Genomic DNA, 17,617 nt, shown 5'->3' with positions numbered 1-17,617 from the left:
AGCCGGGGAGGGTCAGAGACAGAGGGAGACACAGAATCTGAGACAGGCTCCAGGCTCCGCGCTGTCAGCACAGAGCCCGATGCGGGGCTCAAACTCACAAACCGTGAGATAGTGACCTGAGCCAAAGTCGGGCGCTTAACCGACTGAACCACCCAGGCGTCCCAGTCTTTAACTGTTTTGAACCATTCGGAACTATCCGAACTACTCAGAACAGTTTCTGAATCCATACAAATGGGGATAACGTTACCTATCTTGATATTTTTTTGAGGATTAAGTAAAAACAAAACGTGACGTCTGGCAGATACTAAGTGCTAAAGAGATTGCTACTATGTTAAGCCGTCGTCATTATGATTATTAACGGAGATTCATCTCCTTAAGGTCATACTGGGTACTGTTGTTAGCGACGGGCTAGAACTGGAGGGGAGCAAGTATTAATTCCACTCAGCGCTCTGAAACCGCCGTCTCCCCCTAGTGGAAGCCTATTAATTTGTTTGTTTTTGAACTCGGAAGGGTTCGGCCAAAGGCACACCTGTTTCCAGACGGGGCTCGATGAAATAAATGCTTCATTTTGTTTCTCCGTCAGAAACGGGGCCCTAGTCCACGTAGGGGATACGTCTAGAGAGCGTTTGTTCTAACTTTCTGGAGCTAACACACACCTGCCCAAGTAGCGGGGCTGATGTACTCCCACTATCCCGGAGCTCCTAAGACGGTCCCAGCTGCTGCTGGAAGGATTTTTAGATGCATTATTTATTTGAACACCTGCCTGACAGAGCTCAGTCTAGGAAGGGAGGGGACACTGGGACACCCAGGGATTCCTTCCCGATACGGTTGCATTTGCTGGTCTGTATTCAGCCTGTGGCCATTGAAGGGCCTTCCTCCTCCCCAAGTCTGGTTCTGACCGCACCACGCACCAGGTGGATAAAAGTCTTCAAAGAAAACACAACCCACGCCGCTTAAAAAAAAAAAAAAAAAAAGTTTATTTATTTATTTTGAGAGAGAGAGGAAGACCGGGTGAGCACAAGCAGGGGTGGGGGGCAGAGAAAGAAGGAGAGAGAGAATCCCAAGCAGTAATGTCAGCGCACGGCCCAACGCGGGGCTCGAACCCACGAACCGCGAGATCGTGACCTGTGCCCAAATCAAGAGCCGGACGCTTAACTGACGGAGCCACCCGTGTGGCCCCCGTGCCATGTTCTTAAACAGAGGCTCTCAAGTCATCCAAGAACCCGAAGCCAATGTCATGCCAAAGCGCGGCAGACACAGAGCACCCTGCCCTGGCAGCTATTAAGACATCAGTCGCTCTCAGCTGTCCTCCCCATGGTGGCACACTTACTTCCAAAGGTGGTATCGCTTCCATTATTTTTACTGGAAGGAAAACTGAGACACAGCAAGAGCTGCTACACAACTGTCACCCCCTTTCCCGTTTTCCTGCCTTTATTTCTATGGTTCGCCTCAAGCGCAAGAACCATTCTTCCCTTCTGCCGACTTCAAACCTACCCATTTTTCTTTTTTTTTTTTAATTTTTCTTTTAACTTTTATTCATTTTTGAGAGACAGAGAGAGACAGAGTGTGACTGTGGGAGGGACAGAGAGCAAGGAAGACACAGACAAAGCAGGGTCCAGGCTCTGAGCTGTCGGCACAGAGCCCAACGTGGGGCTCGAACTCACGGACCGCGAGATCACGACCTGAGCCAAAGTCAGATGCTCAACCGACCGAGCCCCCCAAGTGCCCCAAACCTACCCATTTTTCAACCCCGAGCTCCAGCTCCCTTCCCCGACCAGCCATTTCCCACCATCACCACCACCACCCTGGAACCGAACTGCTGTCTGCCTCCAAAACTGAATATTGCCTGTATCATCACATTTAATATTTGAACTATGTTCCACATTGAGCCGTCACAGCTGCAGTGTCTTTAGGTCTTGTAAGAAAGGAATTGCATATGTTTTCCTTAACTGTTTGTAACTCGGCACCAGGCACGCAGGGGGTGATGAACACCAGTCTGAAGGCTGACTGAAAGGCTCTCGCCAAGCCACGCGGCAATCTGCCATTATAAAAATGTTCGCAGGAAAAATTCTTGCTGCCAGCGCACGGGGTTGGTTCACCAGGTCGTGCTTTCTCTGCACACTCCGCCTTGGGCTAAATTGCCTAATTTTTCAATATTTAGTCTTCCCATTCTGTTCAAGGGGGTAAGGATCTTATTATTTATTTAACTCACAGGAGTCTTAAGCGACTGACTGTTTATGGAAGGTTCGGAGATCCCAGAATGAATGATGCCGCGTTTAGTGCAGAGTGCGGCCGCCTTACGCAGACCAGTGGGCGGTGTGTTCAGAGTCCTGCGCAGAGAAACACCACTTGGCAGTCACCACACACACCGTTGTCATGTGATCTGGAAACATCTCGCTGGCATAACTCGTACGCAGAATGTCTTTCTATGTAATGACCCAAATATGCCAGTCACGTGCCTCTGAGAAGGAAGTAAGATTCCAGAGAACTGCAGTTTTGTTATATGCCCCCCCCGGCCCCCCAACTCCCAAGTAATCTCTCTGCCTTGGAGTTGGACCCTCTGTACGGCGGCCTTCAAAATTCTGTGTGGAGAGTCTGCGTCTGTGTGTAGTCATCTCAGGGTGATGAAGAAAGGAGCCTGGTATACAAAGGGCCCTGGTAGGGTGAGTGAAGGTCCCAAGATACAGATTTTTAACCGACTGACAGAATTTATGCTTCGAGGGGAAAAGCGTATCCCGGCCAGGATTTCTGAGTCAGAGGAACAGACTCCGATAATCCACAGGCTTTCAATCCAGCCCCTCGCTTTGAAGGCCTGGGCCAGTGAAGCAAAAGTAGACATACCTACGTTTAACTCACCCACTCATCAAGTACCTCCTGGGATCCAGGTGTTATTTAGACACTAGAAAAGAGCAAGTTAAATAAGGTCTCCACCCGGGGTGACATTCCCCGTCCGTCACCGGGAGACATGGAAGGATCCCACAGCAACACAACTGGAGGAGGTTCCTGGACAACTCAAGAACGCACCAGACTCCTGTTGCTGAGAGCCCAAAGTCAACTGACCCTCAGGAGCACGGGGTCTCCCCAAGGCTTCGTGAACAACCAACCGCAAGGCAAACACACACCAACAAAAATTCCCTGATTATAATCGGGCCTCTGCAGAACCCAGAGGTCTGCCATCAGAACCGCCCAAGACCCCGTCACCATTTTTCACTGTTTCTGCCGAAAGAGATTTAAGAAATGCGAGGCTGGGAAGGTGCACACAACTTAGAAAAATCATTTCGTGAAAGAGTCATCGCTGGAGAAGTCCAATTCAAAGTCCTATTCATCCGTTCACTCACTCCACTATTCAACAGTCAACATCTCTTGAGCAGCTCCACGCGCAGAGAGAGGCGAGAGCTGGTGTCTTGGGAAACACGGGGATGGGCAGCACGGTCCCAGCTCTCGAGGAACTTACAAAATCAGTCGGGGAATCACAAGCCTCATTTTACAGAGGAGTAAACAGTGGCATGGAGAGTTCAGGGACGTATTTTAAATTCTTCATCCCACAACTAAGTCATCCTATAAGGTCATCATAAAGATGAAAAAGCACTGGGCTAGAAGGCAGGACCATTCTCCTCATCCCTAGTCGGAGCCCCCAGTTCAGGCTTACGGGGCAGATGCCCCTCCCTGAGGTTTCAATTTCCTCATCTCCACAACGAGGAGATAATTCCTTAGAGTGGGTCCCTCCAGCTCTAAGATTCCATGACTCGAACACATATGACCAATCATGTCTGGGAGTTAGAATCTCTCGGGGAGGGGATTTTAATGACCATGGTTACTCCGCTGATGTAAAGTCCTACCGAAAGGAATATGGGAGCCATTCCATTCCACTGACATGGCTGTATTTTTTCTCAGAAGGTGCGTAGCCCTAGGTGGGACACGTTCTCTTCTGTGGACTTTCTACCTGGTATTCTGCCATCTTAGCAACAGTGGCAGAGAAAGCTGGAGCCCTTCCCTACATCTCCCTGCAGCCCCTGCTAATTGCCTATAACACAGGGTAATAAGTGTTTGCAAGAGCTATGTTGCCCCCTGTAAGAATAACTGCTCCAAAGATAATGTAACCAGTCTATGTGCGATGTGACAAATGGGGACTTGGACTACGTGTAAAGAACTCTTAATTAAAGGTTTAATAGACAGTGAGAGGACTGAACCAGATCATATGCAAGGTCTCTTCCAGCTTAAGATTTTTATATTATATTACTATGAATTCAGGGAAGATATTGCAAAAGATCCCTTTATGTTGAGTTCACCAGTGCCTCTGAAACGTTAACCCAAATCATTTATATCCCATTGATTACATTGTATATTATTACGTATTATCTCCAAAAAAGGAGAATAAAAGTCGGCGTGGAAGAACCTCCGAGTGGATTTTTAAAAACAGACCGTTTCATAATTTCATTACATTTCCGACCCTCCCCAGAGGTTTTCTCTGAACTTGGGGGGGACGTCTCCAAAACTGCCAATCGGCTGGCCATTTTGCAACACGGGAGCTATAAAATCATATATGTGGAGATCTAAATGATGGAGAGATTTCTACTTAATTTTTCCCTTCCTGCTCCCACGTATCAATTGTCCTTAAAACTCATTTTTTGTTTTTGTTTTTTCAGTGGTAGACACACAGGTGGTTCTTATTTCAGGCGGTTCCAAAGGTTCTGCTATTCAAAGATTAATGAATAAAAGGAGCCTTGTAAATAGATTTGCATGATAATGGTGATAATGCTCTCCGCTGCCTTCTGTGCTTACTTGGATCTGTGTGCCCCTGAAAACGCTTCCCTCCCTCCCCCCCCCCCAGGCACCGGTCCCCTGGCCCCTCTTTCCCGCCACCTGACTCCACTCGCTCAGTCTTAGGCAGACAAAAGTGAGTCGGGAATTGGGCAGCTGCACAGAGAGCAGGAAGAGGAGAGGAAGAAAGCAGAGAAGAGAGATGGAGACAGACAGACAGACAGAAGCAGAGTAGAGACTAAAATGCCATGGGGCGCCTGGGTAGCTCAGTAGGTTAAGAGTCCCACTCCGGCTCAGGTCATGATCTCACGGTTTGTGGGTTCGAGCCCGCATCGGCCTGGAGCCTGCTTCTGAGTCTGTGTCTCCCTCTCTCTCTCCTCTCCCCTGCTCACGCTCTTGTCTCTCTCTCTCAAAAATAAATGAACATTGAAAAAAATAAAATAAAATGCCTAATGCGCTTTAGGCTAGGAAGGTTTCTGCAGAATGAACAGAGAAAAAAAATACCAGACTTCCAGACTTCCACTGTCTTCGGCAAACAATACCTTCAAACTTCCCTTCTGCTTATGGCATCTGCTGCCCAGCACTATTATAGCCTCCCCCCTACATTTTATTTTCACCACATGCTTGACGACCTCACGTATTATCTTTTTGTCTCAAATCCGTAACTGTTCTAGAACCACACATATGTCAAGGCCCAGGTGTAACCTGTTTCAGAGAGTTGGGTCTAGGGGCAAAAGCTATAGATCTGGCTTTTATCCATCTCTGTAGAGGGACAAGTTCAAAGGGCCCTTCCTTGAAGGCTTTGCCGGAAACCTACCCCTCTCTGAAAACCAACAGTTTCTCCCTGGGGGCTGAGTACCAGCTATTAAGCCATGACGTCATGGTGCCTCAGGTTCTAGACTTCCCTGAGCCTCCCTCCATGTCCTCTCTCCACGCTTGGGGGGGGGTGGGGGGGGCCTGCCTGTGTTCCTCTCACCCCCCAACCCACTGTGTGGTCTCTAAGCCAGTGTGAGGATGATGAATTGGGCAGGGAATGTCATTCTGGAGGAATGCCACGAAGACGCCCCAGCAAAGTGGATTAAGACAGAAAGCAAAAGTCAGTCCCTGCGGCAGGGGAGGATGGGGGAAGAACCGAGCACCTAGGCCTGGCGATCCAGATGATCCAGATGGAGACTCCCAACGGCGGGAAGATGCTAAGCCATCAGGGCCCACACACCAGGCCAGCCCCTCGCCTTCCTTTGTCTCCCAAGACCTGCATGTGTTTTCCCTCATTTGAACGGAGCCCTGAGCGCTGGAAGCCGGGCTGACCCTCTGCCTCTCATGTTGATTAACATCCCGCGGGGGCACACGGTGCTCCCTGCCCCCCCCCTTCCTCTGCGCCTTCTGATATCAAACCGGGAAAAGGGAATCTAAAAATAAAGCCGGGGCCAGAGTGTGTACCACTCGATTGGGCTCCTGTGCTCACAGATCTGCTTATTTTGGCCTATCTCTCCCCAGCGATAAGGCTGCTAACAGCCTGTTATCAGCCAGTTGGTGAAAATGTGCTCCAGCCTGATTAGGCCTCAGTCTTTGCCAAGGTTATAAACAGCCGTTATCGTTTTCCCGAACAGAATAATCCGGACAGTATCAGCTCAGAAACATATGGGCCACACAGAGAAGATAGCCGCTGACGGACACTTCATTTTAATTGTAACGAGTGGGTAGCAGCAGCCGGCAGACAGCAGACAGAGAGCCCCCGATTGGCGGCCGGGCTGTTGTTTTTTTTTTTTAAATCCCTTCCTCCTTCCCTGGTTTCCGACGCCTAAACCGCTTTGATATTCTGGGTGGCATAATGAACCGGACCCTACCCCAGATGCTACCAGTCACCAAGCATGACCCTCCCCCAAAAGGCAGATGGGACCTTTCTGATTCTCTCATGGAAAAGAAAAGGAAAAAGAAAAAAGAAAAAAAAAGCAAAAAGGGGAACAAGGGGAGAACTCCTGCAGCGCTCTCTGCTCTTCAGCCCCCAGTTCAACTTCAATAACCTGTCTGCTCACCCCACCCTGATCTCATCCCCACGGCCGTGCATCTTCGGGGACCCCACCCGGGGCCCTCAGCACGCAGCGGGGGGGATATTTGTAATGGAGCGTGTATGCAATTCCCTCCAACTTCCCACACCCGGACGCACATCAACCGCGAGGACGCTGGCGGGGGACAAGCCTCTGCTAGCAGGGACCTTGTGTCCCGAAAGCAATTTCCCCAATCTGGTTTCTCCCCATGCTCTTTCCTGGCAGACTTGTTCCTCAGGCTTGTCACAGAAGAGTCAACTACCTGGAGCCGTGGAGGGGAGGGAGGGGACAGAGCGCAAAGAGAATCGCGAAGGTCAAAGTTCTGCTGAAAGCGTTCATCCCCTCTCTGCCTCCGGGTCCGCAGGCGTCTCTCGGTGGCTGACAGCACGGCCCGGGGTCGCGGCAGTTGGCCCGTGGCCAACGGCCACCCTGTCTTTTCACGGGATGATGCCATTTCCCCTCACGCGTCAGCAGAAGCGAGTGGAAGGAAGGGGGCTGAAGAACAGGGAGGAAGGGTGGTGGCAAGAGGGGGCGTCTCCCCGCACCCAGCAGCAGACGCGGTCTGCCATCACTGCCCAGCCACACGGGCTCCCACCTGGTGGCCCAGATGCGGCAGCGAGAGCAGGTGGGGTTCCGAGGAAGAGAAGCACGGAAGCCCCCACCTTGGACTCAACTGTTGCTGTTCACGCTTCTGCTCAACATCGGAAGACGTTAAGCACCTTCAACTTGGGCCTGTCTTTTTTTTCCTTCCCTTCTCCCAACTTTCGCCCTTAAACCCTCAGGAGTGCTTTCCCTTTCCCCGTCGAAGGCTGCACCTGCCACGGCCGGCCGGCACACACACTCCGTGAATTCAACAGCACTGGAGAAGTCCCCAGTTTAAACTCAACTTGTGGGGGCCTTCTAACAAGGACGAAAGCGGAGAACTGAAACGAGAAAAAGGAAAGAGGATAAGTGAGCCCAGAAGTTCCTCCCTACCCACAACGGTGCCTCTCCTCTGACATCAGTTTCTCATTCTGCAGAGAGAGGATGGTATCGCTTTGCCCGGGGAAGAAACAGTAACAACAGCTGATATTTCCCGAGCACAGGTGCACAGGCCGGGCACAAGCCAAAGCATCCTGTACCCGCTTGCTGATTTAATCCTCAGAATGATTCTATGATTCACGCCCAGGTGACCAGCTCCCAGCTGCATCTACGCAACGCCAGCGTCTCCTGGGTCCCCAGGAGCTCACATCCAGGGTACACCCTTTCCTGGAGCGGCCCCCTCATCTCTCTTCCTCCACATGCACTCCTCCATGGATTTACAGGGGGCTCACGAGAAGCCCACCCCCAGACTGACCAAGCGCTCTGGCCCCCGAGACTTCTGGCATTTCAGTGTCGATGCCTGTAATAATACCAAATTCAAAAGAAAGAGAGAGAGAATTCTGCTGCCAGCTGAAATGAGCCTGAGGCATATTTTGGTTTTAATTCTTTTTTTTTTTTTTTCCACGGCTTTTCAACACCTGCTCTCGCTCTTCCGCTCGTCCTCCAAAGCGTGGCTTAGGGTGCCTTGCGGTATCACCGCGAGACTGGCCAGCAGATCCGTGCAAGACTCTGCAGTGGGTGGTCTGTGTGCAGTGTCTTGGTGGTCTTCAGCTCAGTCCCCCCGGACCAAGTTTCAAGGTCACAACGGTCTTCCCCTAGTTGCCATCGGAATCTGAAAATATCCGGGAAACGTGAGAATCCCCCTGGGAACCCACGAGCGGGCTCAGAGGCAGTTTATTCAACTTCAAGTGGTCCCCCCCCCACCCTTTTTTCTATTTTTGTTTCCTTATTCTTTCTGTTTCACTGGACCCTGCTTTGTTCTGCTACAGTTTGGGGCTATCAAGCCTGCAGGATTTCCTGCAACAAGCAGCTGGACCTATCTCTCCGGTGGGTCTGCTTCCCATTTCGTCCACGGCCCTCTTTTCGCCTGAGAAGCGTCCACTTCCGTAGAAAGCAAGCCAGTCCTCTCCGTGTCAGCAACGGACGTAGATGGAGCCTTCGGGGTAGTGGATGTGGACGAAGCGGCCACAAAAAGTGGGCTGGGCCGCCGCCATCTTGTCTCTGCTCAGTTGCCAGCGTGGTGCAGCGCGTCCCGCCTTCTCAAGAGCATCTGTGGCCCCACTGCCGTTGCCCACTTGCTCGGGTGTCCCCGCGGCTGTGAGCACCTGAAGGACCAGCGCCCCGTCTTCCTCCAGTCTGTATGCCCGGCACACAAGCGCGGACCGCGGCATACAGGAAGCGCTCAATAAATAGCGGCTGAAGCGAGGAAAAGATCCAGGTCGAACCTGCCGAGGTGGGTGTTCGAGGCCAAGTTTTTCGGAGACAGCCTTGATTCAACACCTGGCTCCCCCCCCCCAACTCTGCCGTGGCCTCAGTTTCTCCATCTCTCAAATGGGGGTAAAGCACCTGTGCCAGAGACTTGTTGCGATTGTGTAAGTTACCAGCACTTAGGGGCACCTGGGTGGCTCAGTCAGTTGTGTGTCAGGCTCCTGATTTCGCCTCGGGTCATCATCGCACGGGTCACAAGTTCGAGCCTTGCCTCGGGCTCTGCACTGTCGGTGCTCGGGATCCGCGCTCTCTCTGCCCCTCCCCCACTCGTTCTCCCCCACCCCCCAACTCTCTCTCTCCCCGTGAAAATAAATAAGTAAATTTAAAAAACAAAACAAAACCCTGCAACCAAAAATAATAGGCGGACTTTCTAGATACTGATTTGCAGAGCGGCGCCTGGTGGCTCAGTCAGTGAAGCATCAGACTCTTGGTTTCAGGCTCAGGTCGTGACCTTGCGGTTCGCGAGTTCGGTCCCGCCTCGGGCTCCGCGCCCACCGTGAGGCGCCTGCTCGGGGGTAAATGCACTTTTCAAATAGAAAGCGCTGGGCCCGCTTAGAAAACGGTGCCCTGAGAAGCAGCTCCTGTTTCTGAACGTGCGTCCCTCGCTCCCCGACACCCGCCCGTTACCCAGCCGCTCTGGCGGCCGTCCCGCTCCGACCAAAGGAAAGGCCGCATCCGGGCACCGGGGTTCCAACCCCTGTCGCGCCAGAACTCCGAACCCCCCCCCCCCCCCCCCCCCCGCGTCGCTCGGCCTCCGCGGCTTCTGCGGCCCGGGCTTGGCCGCGGTCGCTCCGCGTCGCCTGGCCGCGTGACCTCCCGGACGGGGAGGCGTGCGGGGAAAGCGAGTCCAGATGTCACGTCCGCTGCCAAGTCTCGCGCCGGCGACGCCCTTCCGAGTCCGGCACCGGGCGGACCTCGCGCGGGGCCTCCCTTCGGGGCGGTCCTTCCCGCGGTCCCTGCCGGACATCGCCCCCCCCCCCCCCCCCGGCCCGGCCGAGCCCCGGCCCCCCTCGCCCACAGAGGCTCCCCCCCCGCCCCAACTTCTCCACGGCTTCCCTTCCCCCCCCCCCCCAACGCTTCTGGGTCTGGAGCCTCGTAACCCATTTGCCCTCCCCGGGAAGGGGGGGTGGGGGCCCGGCGGCTCGGGGTCCCGGGCGCAGAACCCGGGCGCAGAACCGCGCTTTCCTTGCTGCCCCCGCCGGGAGGCGGGACCCAATGCCCAGAAGGCTCTGCTGGGCGAGCATCGAGGCCTCACGGGAGCCCGGAGGACGGCGTCTGTGCTCTCGTGCACGCACACGCACACTCGCTCGCACACACACACACACACTCTCGCGTGCACACTCCCTCTCTCACACACACACACACACACACACTCTCACACACATTCACATCCCCCCCACACACACACTCACATGCACACTGTCACACACATACTCTCTCACACACTCACACGCTCACACACACACACGGTCTCTCACACACGCATTCCCCCCCACACTCTCACACTCTCACATGCACACTCCCCCTCACACAATCACACACACACACTCTTGCACACACTCTCACATGCTCACACACATTCCCCCACACTCACACTCTCCCTCACACACACACACACACTCTCTCACACACATTCACATCCCCCTCCCACACACTCACATGCACACAGTCACACACATACTCGCTCACACACTCACGCTCACACACGGTCTCTCACACACACACTCACATTCCCCCCCACATTCTCACGTGCACACTCCCCCTCACACACAATCTCACACACACTCTCACACTCCCTCTCACACACATACTCTCACACGCTCACACACATCCCCCCACACACTCACATGCACACTGCCCCTCACACACTATCACACACACACTCTCACATGCACACACACATGCTCACACACATTCCCCCACACTCACACTCTCCCTCACACACAGTCTCACACACACTCGTACACTCACACACACTCACACCCCCCACTCGCACACACACTCACATCCACACTCCCTCTCACACACATACACTCTCACACACACATTCACTCCCCCTCACACACTAACACACACACACTCTCGCACACACACGCACACTCACACAGCCTCACACACACTCACATTCCCCCACACTCACACACTCTCACATGCACACTCCCTCTCACACACACGCACACACACTGTCTCTGACACATGCACTCACACATGCTCTCACACACACACTCACATTCCCTCCCACACTCTTGCACACTCACACACATACACTCTCACGCTCACACACATTTCCCCCCATACTCTCGCACACACTCACATGCACACACTCCACATGCAGACTCCCTCTCACACACACACTCACACACACATACACTGTCTCTCACACACTCACATTCCCCCCACACTCTCGCACACTCTCACATGCACACTCCCTCACAGATACTGTCTCACACACGCTCTCTCACACACATTCCCCCACACACACTCACACACCCTCACATGCGCACTCCCTCTCACACGCTCACTCTCACCATACGCTCTGCCTCACACACACACTCACATTCCCCACACACATACACTCTCCTGCACACACATCTACATACACACTCCCTCTCACACACATACACAGTCTCTCACACACACTCACACATTCTTACACATTCACATTGTCACACACGGTCCCACACACTCACGCTCCCTCACACGCACACAGGCTCTCACACATACGCTCTCACATACACTCACCCCCCCACTCATACTCTTACATTCACACGCACTGCCACGCACGCACGCACACAATCTCTCACACACGATTACGCCCTCACCTTCCCGCACTCCTGGTCTCTCACACTCGCGCCCACACCCGCTCACACCCCCGCGAGGGCGGCCGTCCCGTCAGCCCCAGCGCGGCTCTCCTCTGCCCCGTGTCGGGCCCGGCCCCCCCCCCCCCGCGGGAACCGTGCCAGACAGCACGACAGCCCGTTCCGGCGGCAGGGCACGAGAAACCCGGGGACACGGGGGCCCGGGCTTCAGGTCACAGACGCTGCCTCCGCTAGTGGGAGTCCCGCCCTCCGCGTCGCGTCGGCCGGGCTGGGGTCGAAAGCCCGGCGTCCCCCGCAACACTCACGGACGTCCCCGACACTCGCCGTCCCCTGTCGTCCCTGCTCGTTCCCTCTCGGCCTCCCCCGAGGAGTCCGCACCCCCCCCCCCCCCCGCACCCCGGGACCCCACGCGGCAGGTGGCGAGCCGGCCGAGGACGTCAGTACCTGGGGACAAGCCCGAGAGTCGACTCCGCCTGGGAACTTGGCTGTGACTGCGGTTCTTGTCTTCTTCGGTGGCCCCTTTGCCCCGGTTCAGGGTCTTCCTAAGACTGCCAGCCGCCACCTCCCCCGCGGTCCCTGGAAGCAGGACTGAGGACGCCAGGGCTGAACGGGACCCGAGCAAGACCCCCCCCCCCCCGCCCCCCGCCCCCCGCCCCCCGCCTTCGCCAGGAGTGCTTCCGGGGGGGGGGGAGGGCTGCGTGCACCTGACTCCGTGCGTTTGCGCCTCGGGGGTCTCATCACGATTTACGTCAGAGGCCGCACACGGTGTTTCACTCCGTAAAGCGCGGACGCCATCGTTTGTAGGCGTGGCCCGCAGCCCACCAACGAGGGGCCAGGCACGTCCTCCGACGGCCAAGTTCAAAGACGGGCACGTTGCGCGTGAGACTCCACAGCTGCCATACACGACGAGTGGCCACACGGGCATGGCTCTTGGTTTACAAACTCAAGAAGGTGGATCACGGTCTAAGGAAACCAACGGAACTACAGGGCTGATGGTGAACAAAGCTTTTGACTTGCCAGGAGGATCACCAGAGGTGTCTCACCAAGACCCCCCAGCCTTCCAACCGCACGATCTGCCTTCCAACCATATAATTCACATGCAGCTTATCAGAAAAACATTTAGTGCCCAAAGCGAGTTATACCATATTTGTTAAGGATGTCACACATCTTCACAAAGAAAACCTCTGATCCGCCTCTAGGGTAGGGCCCGATGACCTATAAAGACGGCAAGAAGAGGAGAAAAGATATATTGCCTTGTGGCTAACATCACCCGCCATCCAAGGCCACAGAGACCAAAAAGAACAGCGGCTGCACAAAATAACAGAATCAAGACACCTTCAAGCTACCCCTCACTAAGTCACAAGTGTCTAGAATTTTTAAAAAGACAAAAAAAAAAAAAAAAAAAAACCCCACAGAATTCCAAAACGCAGGCAAAATAAAACGAAAGGCCTATTATAACTTACTGTCTTTCGAAAACATAATATCCTAATTATTCTGTAAATGTCATGGCCATTAGGCAAATTAACACGAAATCCCAGATCAAAGTGCCATTCACACATAGATACTTACATAACATTAGGTGGCTGAAGGTGAACAGGTGCTATAAACAGCTTCTTTGAATGTTTTTAATGTGTCCGCTAGTAAAACCTTCTGAAGAGGTTAAAAAAATTCTAGAGCACAAATTGAAAATTAAAGGCAAGTTGATGGTACCTCAAAATTAAGCACGTCAAGTGAGAAAATTATAATCAACGTGTCTCTGTACTTCTGAACCCCTTCACCGCGAAGGCACATAATACAAACACGTGTATGTTTATGCACACAGGATTCTGCATGTGCATAGGAAAAGTCAAAAAGGCTAACACATATGAGTGGTTAATCCTAAGAGACTACGGAGAGAATCTGCAATCCAGACTGATAAATGGATATACTCGCAAACACATGCCCTCAGACCCAGGCAAGTAAACAGAACATGTCCTGTTATAGAGTCAGGTGATCCTGAGAGATTATATGTAACATTTTCTTTATTACTTATTTATTTTAATTTTATTTTTTAAGTGTTTATTTATTTTTGAGAGAGAGAGAGAGAGAGAGAGAGAGAAAACACAAGCAGGGGAGGGGCAGAGGGAGAGACAGGGAGACTCAGAATCCGAAGCAGGCTCCAGGCTCTGAGCTATCAGCACAGAGCCTCATGCGGGGCTCAAACCCACCAACCATGAGATTGTGACCTGAGCGGAAGTCAGACACTTAACCATGAGCCACCCAGGTGCTCCTATTTATTTTTATTTTAGAGAGAGAGAGAGAGAAAACAGGCACGAGTGGGGACAGGAGCAGAAGCAGAGAGAGAGTCCCAAGCAGGCTTCACGCTCAGTGCAGAGCCTGACACGGGGCTCAATCCCATGATCCTGGGATCATGACCGGAGCCAAAATCAAGAGTCGGACGCTCAGTCGACTACGCCACCCGGGCGCCCCTCTATGTAACACTTTATAGACTGAGTTATGTTATATTCTTTGGGTAACACTATTTAAGAGAAGTTTATAGCCAGACATCTCTGAAAGTAACTAATCCTATAATTTACCATATCTGGTAACTATAGTTCTTGTAATTATCAGACAGAACCCATATTATTTACTGTATTATTTACAGTAAAAACATTTTTTCCAAGACACATTCTAACATTGTATAAATGATTGCTTCGTAACAGGGGATGATTATGCCTCCAGGGGGCATCTGGCAACGTCTGGAGACATCGTTGGTTGTCCCCGTGGAGTGATGGGGATGCTGGCAACCATGGCAGAGAACAGAGATGCCGCTGACCGTCGTACAGCGCACGGCACAGCCCCCACAACAAAGAATCTCCTGGCCTAAAAAGTCAATAGTACAGAGACTGAGAAACCAGGATGCAGATTTTCATAAACATTACAAAATTCCTCAAGTCATGTCCCCGAAAGGCCTTTAAGAAAGAAAACATGAGGGGCGCCTGGGTGGCTCAGTCGGTTGAGTGTCCGACTTCAGCTCAGGTCATGATCTCACGGTCCGTGGGTTTGACTCTGTGCTGACAGCTCGGAGCCTGGATCCTGCTTTGGATTCTGTGTCTCCCTCTCTCTCTGAACCTCACCCGCTCATGCTCTGTCTGTCTCTCTCAAAACTAAATAAATATTAAATTTAAAAAAATTTTTTAAAGAGAAACAAAACATGAGAAGTTGAAAGCCATAAAAGAGAACTCTTTTTAGTAGCATTTCGATTATTTGCATATATAGCTGCTTGCAGGGGGGGGGGAAGATGCTACCATATATTACTTCAGCTAAAATAACGCTCTGAAAACCCACCACCCGTACTCACATTAGAGCCATACACTGAAAAATTCTGGGAAATCAACAAGGAGTTGACAAAAAACACCCCGAGCCATCCTTCAGTGAACAGAGGAGCGTGTCCCGACCGACGGTGTTAAAATCAAATAAAGTAAGATATAATAAAAGCCAACTTTTTAGCCAGCGAAGAATAAACACATCTGGTATTTAGAGTCCTACACGTGTGTATCCATCCAATTGTATAGCATCAGAGCTCTGCCGCCCAGTAATATAATAATATTATTTTTGAGATCAGTTAAGGTATAAAATGTGCGTACTCTCAGTCTTTAATATTAATAAGTCTTGTAACTAGCGGTTTCTCGTAGCCCCGAATTCTTGAGCACAACTAGAAAGGGCACTTATCCTGAAAAATCTAATAAATTTACAGTTTTATATACTTCCTTCAATTGTAAAAGTCTTGTTCAATAAACTTTAAAATGCCACTATAGAGCAATAACACAGACAGTATAAACCCAGCCCTGGGAAAGCTGTGCAACCAGAAATTGTTCCCCTTTCTGCTAGAGCAATAAAGTTTTATATGTTTGAACTGACTGTAAAAAGGTTTGAATGTTGGCAACTGGGGAATAATCTGTCTTCTTTATAGTTATTATCATATTTCCCACAAGACCCCTTGGTCTGTGTCAATCCTTCTTGTATATGACACCTTTGTACTGTCAGCGAAAGCAAGACTACTTTCCTTTTTTTTTTTTTTAACTATAGGACTTGTATCTGTTTTCCTTCAGATTACAGCTAACAGGAATAAATTATTTCTGACAAGCATCTATTGCAGTATTTTACCAAATAAAGCTGCTTGTGAGCTGCTTTTCCAAGAGCTAGGGGGGAGCCTCCTCCCCTTCCCTCCTCTCTTTCTCTCAGCTGATTCAAATGCAATTCAGGGATGGTTACATTGGAGGAAATGCCAATAAAAAGAGATTTGTAGGAAAGTTGCCCTGAATGCTGGAGCCCACCGTAACAAGGTGGTGCGGTCCTCGTGGGTGCCGTTGGGCCTGTGTGGAGAAGAAGTTTAGGAAAGGTGGGAGGACGAGCCATCTCTTTTTCTTCCCAACCTGTCTCAGGTCTGAGAGTGTCTGTGCTTCTTGGTTCAGACAGAAAGCCGAGTCCAGCCAGCAGGAGTGGCTGTGACCAGCAGGAGGGACGTCCAAGTTGTCACGTGGAGGCTTGGGCTCTTGGCCAACAGGTCACCGCCACTGGAATGAGCTTAGGCTCATGATAATCAGCAAAGACAGTGTGTGTGTGTGTGTGTGTGTGTGTGTGTGTCTGAATGTCATGTGTGTGTGTATGTGTGTGCCTGCATGTCTGTATGTCTATTTGTGTGTGTGTCTGGGTGTCTGTATGGGTCTTTCTCCCTCCCCCAATCCCACTAAAAAGTCAGAGAGGAATGAGGATATGCACAAACACAAAGTTTTTCAAAGTCAGACGGCATTGTGTGGTTGGACGTCAATGGAACTGGCCCGGTTAAGTAAATTATGTCTGCACTCTGGAATAGACAGAGTCCCTCCGAGAGACCACGAGAACAGGATGGTCAGTCACTTGAACACAGGTGCATACATATTGGCATATACGCACGCAAGATATACTCATGGGAGTGTACACGCTCACCCTCAAACACAACTCAGCCAACTCCAAATGAACAGTCAACTCAAACGTGGAAGTTCTGGGGTAGGACGGTGAATGCCCAACGAAATCTGTAAACCTAGCAACTCTGCCAAAAGGAGGTCGTGCACGTGAAATTGAGTAGATACACTGGCCTCTCGGTGACCCTGGAAAAACATGGAGCTTGTGAGCACATTCAAGTTCGTGAATGTGAATCCACGACGTCCTGTTACGTTCCCCTCGCGATCCCCATCTCCACGAACGTTCAGACAACATTATCACGTGCCCTCCTGGCCCCGTTCGAACGGCAAACATTCTTACCTGTGTACAGACGACACGAACAAGTCTCGTGACGGCAGTTACCTCACAGGACCAGGAACAAGGAACACCACGCTCCCTCCCACCGCCCTTCCCCCGGAACCGCTACAAACGAGACTTTTTAACAAAGGTGTAGGCGCGCGCATCTCAACGACCCGCCTACAGGAAAACCATGGTTCCACAATACCGGTTCTTTATTCTCTCCAAAATGGGTGTCCTGATGGAGGTGAAAAGCTCTTGGGTTTGGGTCATATGTCACAGAGGCATTAATAAAAAGGACAATAGGTGCGCTTTTTAAAATCAGGGGCCTAGGACACAGACGTAGGAAAGGGCACAAGTGACAAGTGGGTAGCTCGGTGG

At 51.7% G+C, this 17,617-nt stretch overlaps 1 protein-coding gene and 1 long non-coding RNA gene across 2 annotated transcripts in view; both read right to left on the bottom strand.

Annotated features, from left to right (window-relative positions):
- Positions 1-17,617, bottom strand: part of PBX1 (PBX homeobox 1) — a 295,032-nt gene that overhangs the window by 138,820 nt on the left and 138,595 nt on the right.
- LOC109276643 (uncharacterized) lies at positions 6,516-9,857 on the bottom strand. Its single transcript, XR_002084775.2, has 2 exons — positions 9,537-9,857; positions 6,516-8,502 (listed from the first exon to the last, which is right to left on the bottom strand). It is a non-coding gene; the product is annotated as an uncharacterized LOC109276643 (long non-coding RNA).

Source organism: Panthera pardus, unplaced genomic scaffold (assembly GCF_024362965.1).
Source record: "Panthera pardus isolate Hobbes unplaced genomic scaffold, ASM2436296v1 HiC_scaffold_21, whole genome shotgun sequence".
Classification (NCBI taxonomy): Eukaryota; Metazoa; Chordata; class Mammalia; order Carnivora; family Felidae; genus Panthera; species Panthera pardus.
Note: the sequence above shows the minus strand (reverse complement) of the source record. Positions and strands in the feature narration are given on the sequence as shown.